The sequence below is a fragment of the Poromitra crassiceps genome (assembly GCF_964638095.1).
Source record: "Poromitra crassiceps genome assembly, chromosome: 8".
NCBI lineage: Eukaryota > Metazoa > Chordata > Actinopteri > Beryciformes > Melamphaidae > Poromitra > Poromitra crassiceps.
The window spans coordinates 21,063,796-21,073,457 of record NC_139629.1 but is presented as its reverse complement, the minus strand read 5'-3'; the positions used below and the strand labels follow the sequence as shown (position 1 = coordinate 21,073,457).

The 9,662-nt window shown below is 43.3% G+C and overlaps 1 protein-coding gene across 1 annotated transcript in view; it reads left to right on the top strand.

The window, feature by feature from the left end:
* dab2ipb (DAB2 interacting protein b) overlaps nt 1-9,662 on the top strand; it is a 239,474-nt gene that overhangs the window by 198,330 nt on the left and 31,482 nt on the right.

Genomic DNA, 9,662 nt, shown 5'->3' with positions numbered 1-9,662 from the left:
CTCTTTGTGCATTCACTCACTGGAAATTAGCATCCATTAGTTAATGGCAGTGCCACTAAGGTAAACTCAGTGGGCAGTGTAGACAGTGCCACTAAGTTAAACTCAGTGGGCAGTGTAGACAGTGCCACTAAGGTAAACTCAGTGGGCAGTGTAGACAGTGCCACTAAGTTAAACTCAGTGGGCAGTGTAGACAGTGCCACTAAGGTAAACTCAGTGGGCAGTGTAGACAGTGCCGCTAAGTTAAACTCAGTGGGCAGTGTAGACAGTGCCACTAAGGTAAACTCAGTGGGCAGTGTAGACAGTGCCACTAAGGTAAACTCAGTGGGCAGTGTAGACAGTGCCACTAAGGTAAACTCAGTGGGCAGTGTAGACAGTGCCACTAAGGTAAACTCAGTGGGCAGTGTAGACAGTGCCACTAAGTTAAACTCAGTGGGCAGTGTAGACAGTGCCGCTAAGTTAAACTCAGTGGGCAGTGTAGACAGTGCCACTAAGGTAAACTCAGTGGGCAGTGTAGACAGTGCCGCTAAGTTAAACTCAGTGGGCAGTGTAGACAGTGCCGCTAAGTTAAACTCAGTGGGCAGTGACTCAGATTCAGACTTGGACTCGACTCGAACTCGACTCAGACCCTTCTTTAATGACTTGGACTCCAACACTGGTGACTTGAGACTCGACGTGTACTTGAGAATAGTGATTTGACTCAACACTGCCTCCGTCCCTCAACTTCAGGAAAAATGGCCCATTTGCTGTTATTGATTACTTGGAAGGGTCCAATCATGATTTTTTTAAAGTCTGAAATCTTCCGTCATCCCAAAGCAATATTCCCTGTCCAAAAGAGAGAGGTCCTCTTAACTGAAGAGATTTCAGCATCTCTAGTTGTTGACTTCCCCCACAAGCCTAAAAGTCACAGGTCCAGGTCCTCTTGAGTCAATGCGATGAATTGATTGTTTCTGGGACAAAATATATTGGATCAGAGTTTAATTAAATGTACCATTCTCACTCTAATCATTTCAGGAACACACAAGCAACAACAAAAAGGGTCACAGCTAGAGCCCAGCAAAGCACAGGCCTTATCATTCACCTGCGCACACTTATAAGACCAAGCATTTTCAAATGGGAATCGTTATTTCATTTTCATTATAATCTGCATTTAAATGGCACTCTGGACAACAGACAACCCAAAGTCCAGACTGTTCCACTCCACTTTTTAAATGACTCGAGTACATTAGTACATTGGCTTTCAAACAGAAAATGGACTCCAATTTATAAAGAAATGATTCATTATCCCACCACATTAGAAAGTTACTTTGAAAAAAAACATGGGCAACAGTGTAGGCCATGGACAAAGAGTACACTTTATTGAGATACATAGGTTTCATTATTAGAAATTGCTATAGTCAAAAGTTCAAGTTGTTTAATCCTGCATTATTCCAACTGTCATTCACTTTATGCTGCCAATTAACTTAAACTATACTTACGGTACTCTGTAAAAAGAAATATCACAGCCTTATCTTAAATTGCAAACAGCCTGCCTGCAATAACTGGATTCAGCTTAACTGAATTTCCCCTTTGCATAATCCAATTATAGAAAATGGCCAGAAAAAGACATTTTTCTTGGAGGGAACTTTGTAAACAATGTGTGGTTTTTTTTAGAGCTCTGTACATTTGATCATGATTTTCTTGTCCGCTCTTCTGTGCCAGACGTTATCGGTAATCAGTCATAGATGCAAATTTGATCCTACTTATAGGCTGAAAAATAAGACGTTCTTGTTGCTAAGGAGGAGCCAAAGACTTTTTGCAGTTGAAGGAAAACAAGTATCATACAGTAAACACGTCCTGCCGGTGAAACTCCCCCTCGCTGACTGCAGATGTAACGGAGGAAGCATGTGCTAGTCTACGGCTCTCCCCAGATCAGCAGAGGGGGTGGAGCATCAACGACCGGGGAAGCAGGGGGAATTGGCCGGCCGGGTATCAGCCGGATAGAGAGGCAGTTGCAGCAACTCTTATTTCTTCTCGATTTCTGTTGGAATGTTTTCTCGGCCAGCTGTTGTGAAACAATGAGAAATCCACAGAGGAACACAGCCCAGACTGTAAGAAGCAACAAACAGCCCTTCTGCTCCACACTGAACGTTACAGCTCAGTTGGATAATGCCAGCATTTAGGCTACTTTGAAGACCGTTAATATGGTCTCCTACTTTGAAGATGTTAATATGGTCTCCTACTTTTGAAGACCGTTAATATGGTCTCCTACTTTGAAGATGTTAATATGGTCTCCTACTTTTGAAGACCGTTAATATGGTCTCCTACTTTGAAGATGTTAATATGGTCTCCTACTTTTGAAGACCGTTAATATGGTCTCCTACTTTGAAGTCCGTTAATATGGTCTCCTACTTTGAAGATGTTAATATGGTCTCCTACTTTTGAAGACCGTTAATATGGTCTCCTACTTTGAAGATGTTAATATGGTCTCCTACTTTTGAAGACCGTTAATATGGTCTCCTACTTTGAAGATGTTAATATGGTCTCCTACTTTTGAAGACCGTTAATATGGTCTCCTACTTTGAAGACCGTTAATATGGTCTCTTACTTTTGAAGACCGTTAACTCATTCAGGGCCAGTTTAGGACTGCCAATATTTAGCACAGGCCAAAGATTTTCATAATTGTTGGTCATCTTTCAAGACCCACAGTAAATTATCTATTAGCACCAGAGTGATTTGCAATACCTCAAAATGAAGATGTACGTCTCTGAGTTCACCTGGAAAAAAAAAGTGAGCTTTTAGCATGTTCTGTACTCTACTTATAGCCATTTATATACACCCTGTTTTCCCCCAGAAGGTGTCCCAGAGAAAATAAACAGGAGAAAAGGCAATTTTTGTAAAAGGGCACAATCTAAGGGCAGAACTCACTCTCAATTCTTTTATTTTGAACTGTATTGACATCAGACATGTAAATATTATTTGTTAGGACACAAATGACAAAAAAAAAAAATATATATATATATATATATACACATGAAGTGCTTTTTTTTTACATTCAACAATACAGTTTACTCGGTGTGAGTGAGTGTGCAGACAGACAGACAGACAGACAGACAGACAGACAGACAGACAGACACACCGACAGACAGACAGACAGACAGACAGACAGACACACACACACACACACACACACACACACACACGATCCCCCTTTTAGATTTCTAACCCCACATAGGATAAGCAATAACCACGCCCTGTGGCGCTGGGATTGGCCAGGAGCAACACTGGAGGGCACGCAGCCCAGCGATTTCATGAACCAACTGAAGAGCTCTTGAGAAGGACAGCGGGCTGCTGTGACTGCCTTCTGCCCGCTGCTGCCTAGCTGTTCCTGTGTTTATTTTGATTTGTTCTGGTACACCCGTCCTCGTCCATGTCTCCCTGTCATATCCTCTCTGCTATTTGATCGTTCCCGTTTTCCCCTCGGCTATTCAACACGTCCTCACCGCCCTCGCAAACTGATCGATCATTTCCTCATTCCTCCGATGATCAAACACATCTCTTGATTACTTTCTCCTGGCTGGCACAGAGGAAGGCGACTCCAGCTCGTGCAGCGCGCCGAGGGCGTTTCAATGGCGTTTCTCCTGTCTGCACAAGGAAGCGTTACCGGTTTTCTGCTTTTCCTCTTGCTCAATTTCAAAACAACAGCTGCGGTATGTGTTTGTTCACGTGTTGTCTTAGATGCTAGGGACATGATACCATGTGACAGGCTGGGGAAGTGTTTTAACTATGCGCTGCACGAATAAAAACAAAAACACGTCAAACACGTCATTGGCCCTCTGGGCTATTCCTGATAACACGTCAAAGACGTCATTGGCCCTGAATGAGTTAATATGGTCTCCTACTTTGAAGACCGTTAATATGGTCTCTTACTTTTGAAGACCGTTAATATGGTCTCTTACTTTTGAAGACCGTTAATATGGTCTCCTACTTTTGAAGACCATTAATATGGTCTCCTACTTTGAAGACCGTTAATATGGTCTCCTACTTTGAAGACCGTTAATATTAGGGCTGTGGCGATTCACTTATCTCCCGATTCGATACTATCACGATTCTTGGGTGCCGATTTGATTTATATTGCGATTCTTAACACTTTGAGTGCCACGGCCCTTGGGCAAAAGGTGCTGTACTGTGCCACATAGGCCGCAATGCATTTTAAAACAGTCATATAATTTCTTTCATAATTACTATGTAAACACTGAACACGCACAAATAACGATGAGACTCTCTTCTATCACCTGCAAAAAAAAGTTTATTGATCCCATTTTCCGTTCTTTAGTTATGAGCCGGAGAAGATAGCTTGATTTGACCAAAAACAGCCACTTTTTTTCTATAACCTGAGATATTCAGCCTTTTGTGAAAGGAAGCATTTCAAGCACATCATTGACTCATTGCTAATATTTTCTGATGTAATGACACCTCAAAAATAATTTCCTTCAATAAAAGAGTGAAAACAAAGGAATTTTGTTTGGCCAAATACTATTTTTTAGCTGCAACCAGCAGCGCTGGCCCCTGCGTGCGCTGCTGGTTGCAGCTTCTTGCTGTTCTTGATTTACTGCTGGTGGGCATCAGATATTCTAGCTTGCGTTTCCTAATCCTGTCCTGCTGTCTGTGTGTTGTATGCTGCTCTGCGTGTTCTGCGTGCCCCCCCCCCACCCCCTCAACTGCACACTCCTCCTTCTGGGAGTGTCTCTGGGGCTTTCTGCTGCCTGCGTTTGCTCTGCACTGACAAGTCCGCTAGATCCAGCTTTTTTACAACCGCGTGTATTTGTCACCAGCTTCCAGTTGAGAATAATAACAACTCCACGGCTGATCATGCGAATGGGCTGTGCAGCGGACACGGAGGTGCTCAATTGTGACAGCAGATTGGCTGCTGCAGGGGCACAGCTAACGTTATGCTTCAATGAAGCAGCTGCATACGGACGGATGCGATGCGATTTCCTTTTCCCCAACGACTTCTTCTGTGTGTTTTACTCCACTTTCTCTCATCTGGAGTGCGCTGTCGCCACCTAAGGGTTCTGTAAAATAGGTTAGACACATTCAATAGCTCTCATATTGTAAGAGGCGATGTAAGAAGCATAGATCGACACCCCCCCGTCAAAAAAACAATTTTGAGTTATTGACGCCATTTGGCGTCGCTGGCAGCCTACGGTAAATTTCTAATGACGCCATATGGCGTCGCTGGCACTCAATGTGTTAAGTATTGCGATTCTACGATTATTGCGATTCGATATTACGATTTATTGCGATTTTTGTTTATTTTTTTCTTTTCTTTTTTCAGTTTGTTTGCTTTTTTACACTAGATTAGAACATGGGAAAAGTTGAATCATACACTAGTAGAGACTGTATATTATATCATGAGTAAGGCTGGGCGATATAGTTAAAAACAGGGGCGGATTGGGATCATAATTCAGGCCGGGCATTAGATACCAAGCAGGCCAGGCCGATATGGGCCGACGCGCGTGAAATTTGGGCCGTTTGAAGCCCAATTTGGGCCGTTTGAAGCCAGATTTGGGCCGTTTGAAGTCCAATTTTACAATGAGATGCACCCACTTTAACCCTGAAGTGTAATTATTACTTCAGACTAACTAATAAAGTAATAAAACCACTAGTAAACCAGTAGGCGGCGCCTGGCCTGCTGTTCAGTGAGTGGCCTGACTGCGGGCACCCAAAAAAAAAAATGCGATTATCGATTCTGGAATAGAAGATCGATTCAAAAAATCGTGACATTAAAAATCGCGATACTTAGGTGAATCGATTTTTTCCAACACCCCTAGTTAATATGGTCTCCTACTTTTGAAGACCGTTAATATGGTCTCCTACTTTGAAGACCGTTAATATGGTCTCCTACTTTTGAAGACCGTTAATATGGTCTCCTACTTTGAAGACCGTTAATATGGTCTCCTACTTTGATGACCGTTAATATGGTCTCCTACTTTGATGACCGTTAATATGGTCTCCTACTTTGAAGACCGTTAATATGGTCTCCTACTTTTGAAGACCGTTAATATGGTCTCCTACTTTGAAGACTGTTAATATGGTCTCCTACTTTGAAGACCGTTAATATGGTCTCCTACTTTTGAAGACCGTTAATATGGTCTCCTACTTTGAAGACCGTTAATATGGTCTCCTACTTTGAAGACGTTAATATGGTCTCCTACTTTGAAGACCGTTAATATGGTCTCCTACTTTTGAAGACCGTTAATATAGTCTCCTACTGTGAACCAAGAGGCAACCCTCTGGGCAGCAGACCTATCCTTGACTTGCCAGGTCACCACTGTAAATAAGAATATCTCCTTAATGACTTGTCTGGTTAAATAAAGGTTAAAAAAGGAAGAAAAAAATGAATGGGACTCGAGCTGTGTATGAGTGCAAAATGCTGTCAGTGCTCCAAAATCATCCAAAACAGAGTTTATAGAAAGATACAGTGTGTAAACTTAATCAGGAAAATCATTCCTGCAATCACATGTGATGTGGTGTATGAAGAATCCACCTACATGAATCCACTGTAAGGACAAGAGACTCTCATGGTGGGAAGCTTGACATTTCAGTTACTAACATGCAGAGTGAAAGCATAACAGTTTGGAGCAATCATCATTACAGGAAGTGTTTGTTTGGTTCTCTCTTGTCCCACTTCTACAAGGTTAGTCCACGGTCAGTTCAAGTGTGGGTCTCTGTTTGTCTGCAGTCCTGTGTGCCCATGTGTTTTCCCTGTCTCCCTGCCTGTCTCCCTGCCTGTCTCCCTGCCTGTCCCTGATTTAGAACAGCCCGTCCTCACAAGTAAAACAACATGATTGGTCAATTTTCAAGGTAGTTAAAATGACCAATGTTTTTTACGAATGCGACCCCTTGAGGTCGTGCGAGTAAGTGCATGCGTGCAGTGCATGCGCGAGCTGTAACCAGGAAGTAGCGGCACCTCTGCTGGTCTTTAACGTGATGGCTGAAGGGGTGAGATCGGCGTTCCGGTAACTTCCTCGTCTTTCAAGCGAGAGGACTGTGTTCGCCTCCCGTCTTGAGTCGTAACCCTAAACCATAATCCTCCTAACCATAACCAAGTGGTTTTCAGTTGCCTACAACATCACCGTTTTCAACCAGGAAACACGGCGACACCAATCCCACCAAGTCTGTTTTACAAGCCTCGCCCGTGGTCACCACCGGGGCCATCCTCCCCCCGCCTATCACCTGCATGTAGCGTTTCTCATAGGGGTGTCAAAAATAATCGATTATAAGATGCATCGCGATGCGGACGTGCACGATTCTGCATCGATTCACAAATGTCAAAAATCGATTATTATATATATATATACAGTACGGTATATATATATATTTTTTTTTTTATAATAAAATAAAATATAATGGAAGTACATGCAGTTGTTTATTTTAATTATGGATCATAATACAATGCAATTCCAACTGCACTTTTATTTTAAAAGTAGCCACACAGTGAGAAAAAAGAAAGTGAGAAAAAATAAATCATGTATTGCGGAAAAAAGTGATGCATCGATTTAAGATGCATCGAGATGCATCGATAATCGTAATCAAATCGAATCGTAGCCCTCTGAATCGTAATCGAATCGTGAGGCCAGTGAAGATTCACAGCCCTAGTTTCTCATATATCGTTTTGGGAGTCACTGGAAATTAACTCATTGAGTGCCAGCCACTTTTGGAGAACGGACACTCCCAGTGCCAGAGTTTCAGAGCGTTTTCAGTGAGTTCTCGAGGCCCACAGAATATTGTGTGATATTACTATGTAAACACCGAACACACACAAAGAACGAGGAGACTATTGTATCATCAGCAAAAAAAAGTTTATTGATACCATTTTCCGTTCTTTAGTTATGAGACGGAGAAGATAGGTTGTTTTCAGCAAAAACAGGCGTTTCAAATTAGAAGCTGAGATATTCAGCCTTTTGTGAAATGAAGCATTTCAAGCACATTCACTGACTCTGAAGCTAATATTTTCTGACCTGAAACATCTGAACAGTAATTTCCTTCAATAAACAGCACCCACACCCCCCTCAACTCCAAACTCCTCCTCCGTGGGAGTGTCTCTGGTGGCTCTGCTCGCTCTGCTGGCTGCTGCGTGTGTCAGGCGAGTCTCTGCTGCCTGCTATGGCAGGCTCTGCTGCCTTACGGATCCACGTTCGGATGGCGGCTGCTCGTCGGGGGAGTCTGGATCGGGCTCGCATTCGTCTGCGTTTCTGCGGTTTTGGTTGTGAGCTGGGATGAAGCTACGTCCGATTATAGGCTTTCTGCTGTGCGTTTCAAAGTGCGCTGCACCCAGTCTATTTTCGGAGCGCTCAGCCTTGTGCGCCGGCTCCCAGCGCGACACTGAAAAGCCAAACCATTCTCATGAGAATGGTTTGGCTTTGATTTTATTTTCTGGCGGCTAATCGTGTGGAGAAACTATGCAGCAGAGACAGAGGGGCTCATTTGTGAGAGCGGATTGACTGCTGTTCGCAGCTAACGTTGGCTCCAGGCAGCCAGAGCAATCTGTGCCGCTCTGGCTCCAGCATCGGTTTCTCTTTCATCACGGGGCTTTTTCTGCTTTTTTCCCCTCAACTTTCTCTAATCTGGAGAGCACTGTCGCCACCTAATGGGTCCGTAAAATAGGTTATACACCTTCAATAGCTACAATATTTTTTACAGGAGATGCACGAGGCTTTGATCCAAGTCCCACCGTCAAAAAACCCAATTGACGACTTTAGTCGTCTTTGGCACACTACGTTACTATTCGAATTGACGACTATACTCGTCCTTGGCACTCAATGAGTTAACTTATTCTGCCATTTCGGTAGGAGGACATGTTGTTTAGAAGTGTACACAGAGCAGCAGTTTTATCTACAGAAGGCATGTATTTCCCTGCACACAAGATCTTACACTTCCTTCTCTGTATGATGTTCTTCATAGCCATGCTCTATGTGTACCTGTGACTCTTTCTGTCTGTGCAACTAAAAACGTGTGTGTGTGTGTGTGTGTGTGTGTGTGTGTGGGTGTGTGTGTGTGTGTGTGTGTGGGTGTGTGTGTGTGTGTGTGTGTGTGTGTGTGTGTGTGTGTGTGTGTGTGTGTGTGTGTACTTTACAGCTTCGTGCTTGTGTCCATCTTTGTGTGCATGTCAGTCAGGAGTTATGGAGGTGCTGGTGAATCAGTAGGGTGACCAGATGTCCCCCACTTTGTGTGGGACTGCACAGCATTTCCATGCCTTTTCCCATGTCCCACATATTGAGACGATGTCCCACATTTTGATTGGCTCATTTTCAAAAGTCAAACCCACTGCAGGACAGAGAGAGACACATTTTTTAAGAAAAACATAACGAAAATTCTCAAATTCCAGCTTGTTAAACGTGAATATTTTCTGGTGTCCTTAGTCTTCTATGACAGTAAAACTGATGTATCTTTGGGTTGTGGCCTCTTGGTCAGGATGAAGGAAGACATTTGAGGAGGTCATGGGCTTTGGGGAAAAGGTGATCAGTATTTTTCACCATTCTATAGAGCACACAACTAATATTACAGATGAATGGATATTGAAAATAATCGTTAGTTGCAGCTCTACTCAGCGTTGGTAACGCGTCCCACATTGTCCCACACAAACATACTCTTTGTCCCACATTTGGTTTGCTGGGGATCTG